Source organism: Zea mays, chromosome 10, assembly GCF_902167145.1.
Source record: "Zea mays cultivar B73 chromosome 10, Zm-B73-REFERENCE-NAM-5.0, whole genome shotgun sequence".
In the NCBI taxonomy this organism is placed as follows: Eukaryota; Viridiplantae; Streptophyta; class Magnoliopsida; order Poales; family Poaceae; genus Zea; species Zea mays.
The window spans coordinates 124,793,207-124,809,063 of NC_050105.1; positions in this window are offsets into that span (position 1 = coordinate 124,793,207).

The window sequence follows — 15,857 nt, forward strand, 5'->3', positions numbered from 1 at the left end:
AGTAGTCAAAAAGCACGAAAGATTTTCTGGTGAAAGAGATCTTTTTTCGAGGAAAATTTTGACGCAGAGGGGGTTTCCCCCCTTTTAGCCCCCGAGGGAGGGTCGGGCTTTGCCGAGGCGAGGCCGACCCTTCCTTGTTGACTAAACTTTGCGTAGGTGCGAGGTATATGAACGACTTGAAAACATCTTAAGGGTAAAAGCGACGTAGCTGTTGGATGTTCCAAGCGTTGCCGTAGACCTCGCCTTGGCTGTTGGCCAGCTTGTACGTTCCGGGCTTCAGAACTTTGGCGATGACGAATGGCCCCTCCCAGGGGGGGCGTGAGCTTGTGCCTCCCTCGGGCGTCTTGCCGCAGTCGAAGCACCAGGTCACCCACCTGGAGGTCTCGGGGTCGGACCCCTCGGGCGTGGTAGCGTCGCAGGGATTGCTGATACCGCGCCGAGTGTAGTAAGGCCCTGTCCCGAGCCTCTTCCAGCTGGTCCAGCGAGTCTTCTTGGCTAGCTTGGTTGCTTTGCTCGTCGTAGGCCCTCGTCCTCGGGGAGCCATATTCCAGGTCAGTGGGCAAGACGGCCTCGGCCCCGTAGACCAGGAAGAACGGCGTGAAACCCGTGGCCCGGCTCGGCGTCGTCCTCAGGCTCCAGACCACTGAGGGGAGTTCCTTCATCCATCGCTTGCCGAACTTGTTGAGGTTGTTGTAAATCCGAGGCTTGAGCCCTTGTAGAATCATGCCGTTGGCACGCTCTACTTGCCCATTCGACATGGGATGAGCTACGGCGGCCCAGTCCACCCGGATGTGGTGGTCCTCGCAAAAATCCAAGAATTTTTTGCCGGTGAACTGGGTGCCGTTGTCGGTGATGATGGAGTTTGGGACCCCGAAGCGATGGATGATGTTGGTGAAGAACGCCACCGCCTGCTCGGACCTGATGCTGTTTAGGGGTCGGACCTCGATCCACTTGGAGAATTTGTCGACGGCGACCAGCAGGTGCGTGTAGCCCCCGGGCGCCTTCTGCAAGGGACCGACGAGGTCGAGTCCCCACACAGCAAAGGGCCAGGTGATGGGTATCGTCTGTAGAGCCTGAGCGGGCAGGTGGGTCTGCTTCGCATAGAATTGACACCCTTCGCAGGTGCGGACAATTCTAGTGGCGTCGGCCACCGCCGTTGGCCAGTAGAAGCCTTGCCAGAAAGCATTCCCGACGAGGGCTCGAGGCGCTGCATGATGGCCGCAAGCCCCCGAGTGTATCTCTTGCAGGAGTTCCTGACCTTCGGCGATGGAGATGCATCGCTGGAGGATGCCTGAGGGGCTGCGGTGGTAGAGCTCCTTCTCATCGCCCAGCAAGACGAACGACTTGGCGCGTCGCGCTACCCGCCGAGCCTCGGCTCGGTCGAGGGGTAGCTCTTCTTGGCGGAGGTATTGCAGGTACGGGGTTTGCCAGTCTCGGTCAGGCGTGGCCCCGCTCCGCTCCTCCTCGATGCGCAGCGCCTCGCCCTCGGGGGCCGAGGGTACCTCGGGCTGAACCGAGGACGCCTCGGGCTGGACCGAGGGTACCTCGGGCTGGACCGAGGGTGCCTCGGGCTCGGGCGTGTCGTTGGTCTTGACGGAGGGTTGGTGCAGATCCCGGGAAAAGACATCCGGGGGAACCGTCGTTCGCCCCGAGGCTATTTTTGCCAGCTCGTCCGCAGTCTCGTTGTAGCGCCGAGCGATGTGGTTAAGCTCGAGCCCGTAGAACTTGTCTTCCAGGCGCCGAACCTCATCGCAGTAGGCCTCCATCTTCGGGTCGCGGCAGTGGGAGTTCTTCATGACTTGGTCGATGACGAGCTGCGAGTCGCCGCGAGCGTCGAGGCATCGGACCCCTAGCTCGATGGCGATTCGCAATCCGTTGATCAGAGCTTCGTACTCAGCCACATTGTTGGACGCCGGGAAATGGAGGCGTAGCACGTAGCGTAGGTGTTTCCCAACGGGCGAGATGAAGAGCAGGCCCGCGCCGGCTCCCGTCTTCATCAGCGACCCGTCGAAAAACATGGTCCAGAGCTCCGGTTGGATCGGAGCCGTCGGTAGCTGGGTGTCGACCCATTCGGCTACGAAGTCTGCCAAGACCTGGGACTTGATGGCCTTCCGAGGCGCGAACGAGATGGTCTCGCCCATGATTTCCACCGCCCACTTCGCAATCCTTCCCGAGGCCTCTCGGCACTGGATGATCTCCCCCAGGGGGAAGGATGACACCACAGTTACCGGGTGAGACTCGAAGTAGTGTCGCAACTTCCGCCTCGTCAGGATCACTGCATACAGTAGCTTCTGAACTTGTGGGTAGCGGATCTTGGTTTCGGACAGTACCTCGCTGACGAAGTAAACTGGCCTCTGGACGGGCAATGCATGCCCCTCTTCTTGCCTCTCGACCACAATCGCGGCGCTAACCACCTGAGTGGTCGCGGCGACGTAGACCAAGAGGACTTCTCCATCAGCTGGGGGTACCAAGATAGGCGCCTTTGTAAGAAGCGCCTTCAGGTTCCCGAGAGCTTCCTCGGCCTCAGGTGTCCAAGTGAAGCACTCGGCCTTCCTTAAGAGGCGGTACAGAGGCAGGCCTCTTTCGCCGAGGCGTGAGATGAACCGGCTCAGGGCCGCGAGACATCCCATGACCCTCTGTACGCCTTTTAAGTCCTTGATGGGCCCCATGTTGGTGATGGCTGCGATCTTCTCCGGGTTGGCTTCGATGCCTCGCTCGGAGACGATGAACCCCAAGAGCATGCCCCGGGGCACCTCGAAGACACACTTCTCGGGATTGAGCTTGACGCCCTTTGCCTTGAGACACCGGAATGTCACTTCAAGGTCGGAAAGGAGGTTGGAAGCCTTCCTCGTCTTGACTACGATGTCATCGATGTAGGCCTCGACTGTGCGACCGATGTGTTCGCCGAACACATGGTTCATGCACCGCTGGTACGTCGCGCCCGCATTCCTCAAACCGAACGGCATGGTGACATAGCAGTACATGCTGAAGGGCGTGATGAAAGAAGTCGCGAGCTGGTCGGACTCTTTCATCCGGATTTGGTGATACCCGGAGTAGGCATCGAGGAAGGACAGGGTTTCGCACCCAGCAGTGGAATCCACGATTTGATCGATGCGAGGTAGAGGGTAGGGAACCTTCGGACATGCTTTGTTGAGACTAGTGTAGTCTACACACATCCGCCATTTCCCCCCTTTCTTTCTCACAAGCACAGGGTTGGCAAGCCATTCGGGATGGAATACCTCTTTGATGAACCCTGCTGCCATTAGCTTGTGGATCTCTTCGCCTATCACTCTGCGCTTCTCCTCGTCGAATTGGCGCAGAGGCTGCCTGACGGGTCAGGCCCCGGCCCGAATATCCAGCGAGTGCTCGGCGACTTCCCTCGGTATGCCGGGCATGTCCGAGGGACTCCACGCAAAAACGTCGGCGTTCGCGCGGAGAAAGTCGACGAGCACTGCTTCCTATTTGGGGTTGAGCCCGGAACCGATCCGGATCTGCTTGGAGGTGTCGCCACTGGGGTCGAGAGGGACGGCCTTAACCGTCTCCGCTGGCTCGAAGTTGCCGGCATGTCGCTTCACGTCTGGCACCTCTTTGGAGAGGTTCTCCAGGTCGGCGATGAGGGCCTCGGACTCGGCGAGGGCCTCGGCGTACTCCACGCACTCCACGTCGCATTCGAACGCGTGTTTGTACGTGGGGCCGACGGTGATGACCCCGTTGGGGCCCGGCATCTTGAGCTTCAGGTAGGTGTAGTTGGGGATGGCCATGAACTTCGCGTAGCATGGCCTCCCCAATATCGCGTGGTAGGTTCCTCGGAACCCGACCACCTCGAACGTCAGAGTCTCCCTTCGGAAGTTGGAGGGCGTTCCAAAGCAGATGTGGAAGGTCGAGCCGTCCGAGGGGCTGGACGCGCTTCCCAGGAATGATCCCGTGGAAGGGCGCGGCGCCTGCTCGGATGGAGGACAGATCGACGCGTAGGAGCCTGAGGGTCTCGGCGTAGATGATGTTGAGGCAGCTGCCCCCATCCATCAGGACCTTGGTGAGCCTGACGTCGTCGATGATGGGGTCGACGACGAGCGGGTATTTCCCTGGGCTCGGCACGTGGTCGGGGTGGTCGGCTTGATCGAAGGTGATGGGCTTGTCGGACCAGTCTAGGTAGACTGGCGCCGCCACCTTCACCGAGCAGACCTCCCGGCGCTCTTGCTTGCGATGCCGAGCCGAGGCATTCGCCGCATGCCCTCCGTAGATCATGAAGCAGTCGCGGACCTCGGGGAACTCTCCTGCTTGGTGATCTTCCTTTTTGTCGTCGTCGTGGGCCCTGCCACCCTCTGCGGGTGGCCCGGCCTTGTGGAAGTGGCGCTGAAGCATGACGCACTCCTCAAGGGTGTGCTTGACGGGCCCCTGATGATAGGGGCACGGCTCCTTGAGCATCTTGTCGAAGAGGTTGGCACCTCCGGGGGGCTTCCGAGGGTTCTTGTACTCGGCGGCGGCGACAAGGTCCGCATCGGCGGCGTCGCGTTTCGCTTGCGACTTCTTCTTGCCTTTCTTCTTGGCGCCGTGCGGAGTAGACGCCTCAGGAGCCTCTTCCGACGGGCGGCCCTGGGGCTGCTTGTCCTTTCGGAAGATGGCCTCGACCGCCTCCTGGCCAGAGGCGAACTTGGTGGCGATGTCCATCAGCTCGCTCGCCCTGGTGGGGGTCTTGCGACCCAACTTGCTCACCAGGTCGCGGCAGGTGGTGCCGGCGAGGAACGCGCCGATGACATATGAGTCGGTTATGTTGGGCAGCTCGGTGCGCTGCTTCGAGAATCACCGGATGTAGTCCCGAAGAGACTCTCCCGACTGTTGCCGGCAGCTTCGGAGGTCCCAGGAATTCCCGGGGCGCACGTACGTGCCCTGGAAATTGCCGGCGAAGGCTTGGACCAAATCGTCCCAGTTGGAGATCTGCCCCGGAGGCAGGTGCTCCAACCAGGCGCGAGCAGTATCGGAGAGGAACAGGGGAGGTTGCGGATGATGAGGTTGTCGTCGTCCGTTCCACCCAGTTGGCAGGCCAGGCGGTAGTCCGCAAGCCACAGTTCCGGCCTCGTTTCCCCCGAGTACTTTGTGATAGTAGCCGGGGGTCGGAAACGGGTCGGGAACGGTGCCCGCCGGATGGCCCGACTGAAGGCCTGCGGACCGGGTGGTTCGGGCGAGGGACTCCGATCCTCCCCGCTGTCATAGCGTCCCCCGCGCCTGGGGTGGTAGCCTCGGCGCACCCTTTCGTCGAGGTGGGCCCGACGGTCGCGACGATGGTGCTCATTGCCGAGGTAGCCCGGGGCCGCAGGCGCGGTGTTGCGCGTGCGCCCGGTGTAGACCGAGGCTTCCCGCATGAATCGGGAAGTCGCGGCATGAGGTTCCGAGGGGTATCCCTGCCTTCGGGAGGCAGAGCTCTCAGCCCGTCGGGCCGCAGCGCCTTCCAGGAGATTTTTGAGCTCTCCCTGGATTCGCCGACCCTCGGTGGTTGATGGCTCCGGCATCGCGCGGATGAGCATTGCTGCGGCTGCCAGGTTCTGACCTACCCCGCTGGACGTGGGAGGCGGCCTGACCCTGACGTCGTTGGCGGCGCGGTGCTGGAAACCCTGGGGCAGGTGACGTATTTCTCCGGCCGGGGGCTAGCCCGCCCATACCTGCCCGACGTCCCGGCGGATCGACTCAAGCACTCCTGCTCCCTCGTCGAGCCTGGCCTGCGCCCCGCGGACTTGCTCGAGCTGTGGGTCGTGACCCCCCGCCGGAACGGGGACCACAGCTAGCTCCCGCGGGATGTCGGCGCGAGGCACCGGCCTAGGGAGATCACCGTCCTCCGGCATGCCGAGATGGTTGCCTTCGGAGGGATCCCCTAGCTCGACGTGGAAACATTCGCGGCTCGAGCCGCAGTCCTTGTCGTCAAGGCTGCGGCTACCGTCGGAACAGTCGGAGAGGCAGTAGTCACATGCGGTCACAAAGTCCCGCATGGCACTGGGGTTGCCAAATCCAGAGAAATCCCAACAGATGCTGGGATCGTCATCTTCCTCGGACCCAGAGGGCCCGTAGGTCGAGACGTCCGTCAATCGGTCCCAAGGCGACCGCATACGAAACCCTAGAGGGGTTGCACTCGCCTCAACGAGAGCGCCCGCCAAAGCGAGGTCGCTAGGCGGGTTGAGGCCGAGTCGAAATAATGTAGGATGGGAATCAGTCGGTACCTTTTGGTCGACGAGGAGCAACATAGTCACGTCGGGGACTGATTGCGCCGTCGTCTTGGGTACGAGGGCGACGTCCTGCAGGCCCTCCGCGAGCTCGCTGGCGTCGTCCACTTGCTCGAGATCGGTGTGTCGCGGGGGGACGGCGCTCGCCTTCGTCTCGAACGCGAGGTCGATGCCCGACGCGCCCCCCGTTGGGGCGCGGGGGACGTCGATTCGCTCGATAGCCGACGAAGCGCGGCCTCCCGTTTGGCCTTGGTTGCCCCGCCTCCTCCTCCGTTGCCGGGGGAGAGGACGGGGCGAGCTCGAATGTCGTTCTTCCACCACGCGGGGAGGATGTCGTCGATTCCGCCGCCGGCGGGCGGGTTGTCGGCCACCATTGTCGTTGTCGCGCGGCGGTGGAAGGAGTATCATGTCGTAGCTGCCATCGAGGGACATGAACTCAAGACTCCCGAAACGGAGCACCGTCCCGGGTTGGAGAGGTTGTTGGAGACTGCCCATCTGGAGCTTGACGGGAAGCTGCTCGTCAACACGCAGCAGGCCCCTACCTGGCGCACCAACTGTCGGCGTTTCGAGACCGGGGGGTCCCTAAGCCGACGAGTGAGTGTGCCGCGTGCCCCAGCCCAGATGGGTCGAGCGCGTGGGCGAGCGCGAAGGGGGGAAAGCGAGGTGGCCGGAGACGGACGTGAGAGAGGTGGAAATCCCGCGGCCTTCGTGTTCGTCCCGCGCCCAGGTCGGGTGCGCTTGCAGTAGGGGGTTACAAGCGTCCACGCGGGTGAGGGAAGCGAGCGGTCCCAAGAGAGCGCCTGTCCCCGTCCTCGTCCCCGCGTGGCCAACCTTCTCTAAGAAGGCTCTGGTCCTTCCTTTTATAGGCGTAAGGAGAGGATCCAGGTGTACAATGGGGGTGTAGCAGAGTGCTACGTGTCTAGCGGGGGGGAGAGCTAGTGCCCTAAGTACATGCCAATGTGGCAGCCGGAGAGATCTTGGCACCCTGCTGGCGTGATGTCGTGGCTGTCGGAGGAGCAACGGAGCCTGGCGGAGAGACAGCTGTTGGAGCGGTTGTGTCCTTGCTGACGTCGCCCTGCTTCCGTAAGAGAGCTGAGAGCCGCCGTCGTCACGGGGCTAGCGGGGCGCCATCATTGCCTATCTGGCGGAGCTAGCCAGATGGGACACCGGTCTTGTTCTCTGCGGCCCGAGTCGGCTCGGGGTAGGGTGATGATGGCGCTTCCTGTCCACGTGGCTGGCCTGTGCCCTAGGTTGAGCGACGTGGAGGCTCCTCCGAAGCCGGGGTCGAGTCTGTCTTCCATGGCCGAGGCCGAGTCCGAGCCCCTGGGCCGGGCGAGGCGGAAGTCGTCGGCAGAGGCCAGGGCGGTGTCCGAGCCCTGGGGTCGGGTGAAGCGGAGTTCGTCGTCTTCTGGGGCTGAGCCCGAGTCCGAGCTCTGGGTCGGGCGAAGCGGAGTTCGTCGTCTTCCGGGGCCTTAGCCCGAGTCCGAGCCCTGGGTCAGGCGGAGCGGAGTTCGCCGTCTTCCGGGTCTTAGCCCGAGTCCGAGCCCTGGGTCGGGCGAAGCGGAGTTCGTCGTCTTCCGGGGCCTTAGCCCGAGTCCGAGCCCTGGGTCGAGCGGAGCGGAGTTCGCCGTCTTCCGGGGCTTAGCCCGAGTCCGAGCCCTGGGTCGGGCGGAGCGGAGTTCGCCGTCTTCCGGGGCTTAGCCCGAGTCCGAGCCCTGGGTCGGGCGGAGCGGAGTTCGCCGTCTTCTGGGGCTTAGCCCGAGTCCGAGCCCTGGGTCGGGCGGAGCGGAGTTCGCCGTCTTCCGGGGCTTAGCCCGAGTCCGAGCCCTGGGTCGGGCGGAGCGGTGTTCGCCGTCTTCCAGGGCTTAGCCCGAGTCCGAGCCTTAGGTCGGGCGGAGCTTCCTATGGCGCCTTTGGCAGGGCCTGGCTTCCTTTGCGTTAAATGCTCCTGTGACTTGGTCGGTCGGTGCGGCGATTTAGTCAGGGTTGCTTCTTAGCGAAGGCAAGGCCTCGGGCAAACCGGAGATGTGTCCGCCGTTGAAGGGGGGCCTCGAGCGAGACGGAAACCCCTCGGGGTCGGCTGCCCTTGCCCGAGGCTAGGCTCGGGCGAGGCGTGATCGAGTCGCTCGTACGGACTGATCCCTGACTTTAATCGCACCCATCAGGCCTCTGCAGCTTTATGCTGATGGGGGTTACCAGCTGAGAATTAGGCGTCTTGAGGGTACCCCTAATTATGGTCCCCGACAAATAGATAGGTTCTCATCTAGTTTAAATTATTATTCTAGAACTTGAAAAGCTAAAACTTGTTTTTAGACTCAGCTAGTGCTTTTGGCAAACCAAACCCCTCAGCCAAACAGCTGCATGGTCTAGAGGTAGAGGAGTAGACTCCTCACACCGGGTAAGTCTAGCTGAGTATTAGTATACTAAGCCTTGCTTGTGGCATAATTTTTTTTGCAGGTACCATTCAGGAAATGGTTGATGGTGTGACTTGGCCTACCACCCTGCCACCGGGTTGGACGGTCGAGTGGGATGCTGCTCCGGCAGGAGAGGAGCACGAGGAGTAGTGGGCTAGTCCTTGCCCATTTCCTCGATACCGACGACATCAATTATCCGCTGCATTTTATTTCGTGAACTCTTATTTGCTACTCAAAAACTCTGATCTATGTAATAATTCAGCACTTAAATTGAGGTTTCCTGTTTTATTGTATTTCTTCTGTGACTCACCTTCGAGTGAGATTGTGGAATTTGATCCTGGTTAAGTGGCTCTATCAGACTAGATCTGAGGGACTGACGGGTTATTCTGATTTAAGTGTGTTACAGCCACTGAGGCGTGACTTAGGCACTTAAGCTGGAATAATTCGGGTGGTTCTGCCACAGCCTTGGGCTTCAAAGAAGCAAAATTCTGTGGCTCTTTCGACCGCCGAAGCCGAGTATATTGCCGCAGGCCATTGTTGCGCGCAAATTCTTTGGATGAGGCAAACCCTTAGGGACTATGGTTACAAATTAACCAAAGTTCCTCTTCTATGTGATAATGAGAGTGCTATCTGCATGTCGGATAATCCCGTTGAGCAAAGCTGCACTAAACACATAGCCATTCGGTATCATTTTCTAAGGGATCACCAACAAAAGGGGGATATCGAGATTGCATATGTTAGCACCAAAGAACAATTAGCCGATATCTTTACCAAGCCATTGGATGAACAAACTTTTACCAAACTTAGGCATGAGCTAAATATTCTTGATTCTAGAAACTTTTATTGATGTTTTGCACACATAGCTCATATGTATACCTTTGATCATCTCTTTCATGTGCTATGACTAATGTGTTCTTTCAAGTCCATTTCATGCTAAGTCATAGATTGAAAGGGAAAAGGAGTCTTCGGCGAAGACAAGGCTTCCACTCCGCTCCATCATCCTTCGTCGTCGCTTCGCACTAACTCTCCAACCTTGGTATAATCTTCACTCCTTTACTTCCGTCCAAAGGGGGAGAGAGTAGTTTAATAAAGGGCTTATATTTCACTCAAATATCCGTTTTTGGCGATTCATGCCAAAGGGGGAGAGAGTATTAGCCCAAAGCAAAATGACCGCACCACCACCAATTTCAAAAATTAGAGTCTATTAATTGGTGAAGTTTTTTCAATTGGTATCTTATTTTGATGCAATTTCAAATTTGTATACCCTCTTCAAAATTAATATCTAAAACCATCTTGAACACTAAGAGGAGGATTTCATTAAGGGGGAGTTTTGTCTAGTCAAAGGAAAAGCATTTGAAACAAGGGGAGAAAATTTCAAAACTTGAAAATGCTTCTCAAAAACTTATTCATTTACCTTTGACTATTTGCAAAAGAACTTTGAAAAGAATTTCCAAAACATTTTGCAAAACAAAACATGTGGTGCAAGCGTGGTCCAAAATGTTAATAAGAAGAAAAGACATCCATGCGCATCTAATAAGTAATATTTATTGGTTTCATTCCAAGCAACCTTTGCACTTACATTATGCAACCTAGTTCAATTCTGCACTTCTATATTTGCTTTGGTTTGTGTTGGCATCAATCACCAAAAATGGGGAGATTGAAAGGGAAATAGGCTTACACCTTTTCCTAAATAGATTTTGGTGGTTGAATTGCCCAACACAAATAATTGGACTAACTAGTTTGCTCTAGATTATAAGTTTTACAGGTGCCAAAGGTTCACAATAGACCAATAAAATGACCAAGAAAAGGTTCAAATAAAGAGAGCCAAAGACAACCGAAGTGTGCCCTGGTCTGGCGCACCGGACTGTCCGGTGCACCACCGGACAGTGTCCGGTGCACCAGGGAACTCGACGATGAACTCGCTACCTTCGGGAAAATGGGAGGCTGCTCCGCTATAATTCACCAGACTGTCCGGTGAAGCACCGGATAGTGTCCGGTGACACACCGGACTGTCCGGTGTGCCAGCGGAGCAACGACTACTTCAAGGGCAACGGTCGACTGCAACGCATTTAATGCGCGCCTGCGCGCGCAGAGGTCAGAGCACGCGCAGTTGGCGCACCGGACAGTCTACAGGACTTGTCCGGTGCACCACCGGACAGCCCAGAGGCCCCACCAGTCAGTGCTCCAACGGTCGAACCCTAACAGCCGGGTGACGTGGCTGGCGCACCGGAATGTCCGGTGCGCCCGTCGACAGCAGCCTCCATCAAACGGCTAGTTTGGTGGTTGGGGCTATAAATACCCCAACCACCCCACATTCAATGGCATCCAAGTTCTCCAGCTTCCAACTACTTACAAGAGCTATAGCATTCAATTCTAGACACAACCAAAGAGATCAAATCCTCTCCCAAGTCCGGAATCACTCCAAATCAAATAGTGACTAGAGAGAGCGACATTTGTGTTCATTTGAGCTCTTGCGCTTGGATTGCTTCTTTTCTTTCTCATTCTTCTTGTGATCAAACTCAATTGTAACCAAGGCAAGAGACACCAATTGTGTGGTGGTCCTTGCAGGGACTTAGTGTCCCGTGTGATTGAGAAGAGAAGCTCACTCGGTCTAAGTAACCGTTTGAGAGAGAGAAAGGGTTGAAAGAGACCCGGTCTTTGTGACCACCTCAACGGGGAGTAGGTTTGCAAGAACCGAACCTCGGTAAAACAAATCCTTGTGTCTCACTCTTTATTTGCTTGCGATTTGTTTTTCACCCTCTCTCTCGGACTCCATTATATTTCTAACGCTAACCCGGCTTGTAGTTGTGATTAACTTTGTAAATTTCAGTTTCGCCCTATTCACCCCCCTCTAGGCGACTTTCAGCTACCATCAACACTAGAGATAATAACATCATCAACGATGAAATTGCAACTAAATCCTAAACCATATAATTGAGCTACGGATAGTAAATTAAAATTCAAAGACTCAACCAAGAGCACATTTGATATGGAATGATCATTCGAAATAACAATTTTACCCAAGACTTTAACCTTTCCCTTGCGATTATCTTCAAATGTGATACTATCATAATTTGAGCAATCTTCCTCACTCATCTTGGTGAACATTTTCATATCTCCGGTCATGTGTTGAGTGCATCCACTATCCAACACCCAATGATTCCCTCCCGCCTTGTAGTTCACCTACAAAAGGAAATCAATCTCTTTTAGGTACCCAAACTTGCTTGGGTCCTTAGATGTTAGTGACCAAGGTCTTTGGCACCCAAATAGCTTTCTTCTTGTTGCTAACAATTGAAGTACCAACAAATTTAGCATGAACACTTTTTGCATTATGAGAAAGAACATAACAATGCTCAAAACAAGTGGAGGATACATTCTTGAGCTTAGGACAATTTTTCTTAATATGTCCCTTCTTGTGACACTTGTGACACACTTTGTCACATTCTTTCACAAACAATGTCTTTTGCTTTATAAAAGCATTCTTTCCTTTCTTGGGAACATACCCAAGACCCTCACAGTTAAGTGAGCACCATTGACTTCCCAATATGAAATCCAATTTAGCCTTTCCACCATATGCCTTCTCTAGATCTTGAGTTAGAGCATTTACTCAATCTACTAACACTTCATTCTCAACAATGATTTGTGATTCATCAAGAGCATTATTATCATTCATAAGAGAAATTTTGCATTTATCACAAATAGAGTTAGTAGGTAGTGGTTCACTTGTAGGACTATCAAGTAAATCACAAGTGACTCCAACATCCTCGGTGACCACCACAACTTCATGCACAATAGATGAGTTTTGAGCTTTCGCAAGCTTCTCACAATTCTCTTTTAGATCGTTATGAGAGGTCTTGAGCTCCTCAAAATACACTTGGAGGTTTTTATACAATTCCTTCAAGGTCTTAATTTTTTCTTTTTCTTTGTGCATGTAGTCATCGGCCTCACCTAACATTCTAACAAGATCATCATATGAATAGCCATCATCATCAACATCATCATCATCATTTATATCATTTAAATCGGTGATGATTTTTATCTTAGCATCTCCCTTTGCCATGAGACAATGAGGGGATGAGAAAAGTGAGGGAGCTTCCTTGATGGCAATTCCGGCATTAAGCTTGGATGAGGTGTCATCATCATCATCATCCGAGCTATCATCCGAATCCCATTCAACTAGGTAGGCTTTGCCATCTTTCTTCTTGTTGTAGAATTTCTTCTTCTTCTTATCATCTCCATCTTTGCCCTTCTTCTTCTTGTTAGGGCAATTCATGGCAATGTGGCCGGGTTCCCCGCACTCAAAACATTTTCTATCATTGAAAGCATTCCTTCTTGATGTTTGGCCTCTTCTAGGTTGACCTCTCTTCATCTTCATGAATTTGTTGAATTTCTTTACAAATAGAGCCATATCTCCATCACTCTCACTTTCATTTTCTTCATCATCACTATCTTCTTTTTCAATTGCCTTAGAAGCTTTAGCTTTGAGAGCGATTGATTCATTCTTCACTTTCTTTGCCAAACTTATAGCATCGGCTTGAGATTTCTTGAATATATCTTGAGTAAGAATTTCCCCCAATACTTCGGTTGGAGAAGTTGTAGATAGATCACTTCTTACTAACATGGTCACAATGGTCTCATACTTCTCCGGAAGAGATCTAAGGAACTTATGAGTGAAATCCACATCTGGTACATTAAAACCAAGTCCCTTGAGTTCATTCACTATCTCATTTAACCGGTTAAACATATCGAATACACTTTCATCTTCTTTCATAATGAATTGCTCAAATTTTCCTTTGCACACATATAGCTTGGCACTCTTCACAATTGTAGTTCCTTCATGAATTTCCATTAGCTTAATCCAAATCTCATGAGCGGTTGTGAGACTCTTGATACGGTTGAACTCATTTATATCAAGAGCATCATAGAATACATCCATGGATTGATCATTTGTAAGAATGTTTTCATTGTCACTAACTGATGGTTCATCTTCTTTCAACACAACAAACCCATCCTTGACAATTGGCCAAATTTTTCCACCCATTGCTCTAAGATGCATTGACATTCTTATTTTCCAATAGTCGTAGTTATTCCCATCAAAATGCGGCGGCTTCCCAATGTGCACATTGTTGTTACTAGACATTTTGTCCCACTTCGAGATGATTAGATCCACAAACAATGGAGTCCTCGGCTCTGATACCACTTGTAGGATCTAGGACACCGGCTAGAGGGGGGTGAATAGACGGTTTTGACTAAAATAAAAAACACTAGAGAAATTTAATCAATATGACAAGAGGTATAAATTCTCTAGTGATAACAAATAAACAATTTATGAGAATCAACTAAGGTGATTGTATACTTGAAGAACAATATGCAAAATACTAATCACTTGCATGGCAATAAGTAATGCAAGAAAATAAAGACACCGGATTTTATCCCGTGGTATCGGTGATTTGCCGATCACCCCTAATCCACGTTGAGGTGGACTTCAAGCTCTCACTTGCTCCTCTATCAAGACATGGCTTGATCTTTGAGCCAATTGGACAAGAAATCACTCAATACCTCGTTTCCACTAATGTCACCTTTGCTGCTCCGGCGAGGTAGGCGCGAAACCCTCACAATCAACACCGCGGCTTCTCCACAATCTTCTTGGAGAGCTCGACGGAGACAACACCCGAGCCGTCTAGGAGGTGGCAACCTCCAAGTGTAACAAGTCGATGATGCTTGCTCGGTGTACCACCTATTGCCTCAAGAATCACCAATGGACGCAAATGCACTAGGAACACTCAATCTCTCACTAGAATGCAATCTCAAGCAAGGAGTGTGAGAGAATGAGTTGGAGGATCACAAATGAGCTCAATGTGTGCAAGGAATGGCCAAGAGAGCCCTCACACACGAGCTCCCCTTCTATTTATAGCACACCACTCAAATCCAACCGTTATGTGCAACTTGCACATTTTCTGCGCACACGCGGACGGTCCGCGCACTAGGGCCGGACGGTCCGCCGTACATATAACGACTATTTTTCCCGTTTGAAATCTGTCAGAGCTATCAGAAAAGTGAGGTCCGGACAATCCACCAACCTTGGCCGGACTATCCGCGACCTGGCAACTTGGAGCATCAGAGCTCTGACCAAGAGGAGTTAACACATGCGGACCGTCCGCCCTACAAGGTCGGACGGTCCGAGACCTAGGAGTCAGTACTGTCCGGGCTTATCCTCTGGACAATCCGAAGTATAAATCCCAAAAACCACACAGTCCCTGCCCAAACCAATTTGGCACCTGGGGACAGTCCGCCCTACAAGGCCGGACGGTCCGCACAATAATACAGGGATTGTGCCGAGAGCAGCCTTCTCTGGTCAGGACTGTGGACGGTCCAGCCCCAAGGCCCGGACGGTCCGCAGTACAAATGAACATGACCAGTCCGAAGTAAACATACTTCGGACCGCACTGGAGGATCGTGGACGGTCCGCCCACATGGTCTGGACGGTCCGCCCTATCCCAAGACTTAGCAATTTTCAAACACGCTTTTGAAAAGATTTTTAACTCTTGATATTTGAAGCGTTGTCAGTCCTCATGCAAATGCAACCACTAGATGCTCTTTGAGGCACTAAGTTTTACACAGATCAAAGTCATTGACCCCTCTTAATAGTACGGCTATCAAGCCTACTAATCCGGTCAAATATCTTCTCTAAACTCCTGGAGATCGGCAAAAACAAAACCTATGTTATACCTTTGCCTTCACTTGATCCACAACCAATGCTTATAAATCTCCAAGATTTTCTGTTCTATGTGGTCCAACCCTGCATTCTTATTTCTCCAAGAACCGTTAGTCCACAAACAGTTGTCATTAATTACCAAAACATCACTAAGGGGCCTAGATGATTCACAACCGGGTCATCATTCGTGCGCCCGCACGCATGTCAAGTCCCATGGCCGCCAGCCCGCCATGGCCAACCTATGCGGGGGTTGTTGCACCGGGAGATTGTGTGGGCCCTGGGGACCTTGCCTCATGAGTATATACGTGAACAGCTTGGCTGTGCGCAACCATCTGTGAAGCGACGAGAAAGAGGGAGACATTGAGAGAGAGAGAGAGAGATTTAGGGTCGCCGCCGGCAATCCGCGTACTACGAGAGCTCCGACCGGGATTGTCGCCCTAAGGGCTCTGGCAGGGTTTAACGTTGGTGCGTACTCGCGGATTCGGGCGTAGAGGCAACCAGGTGGAGGTGAATTGC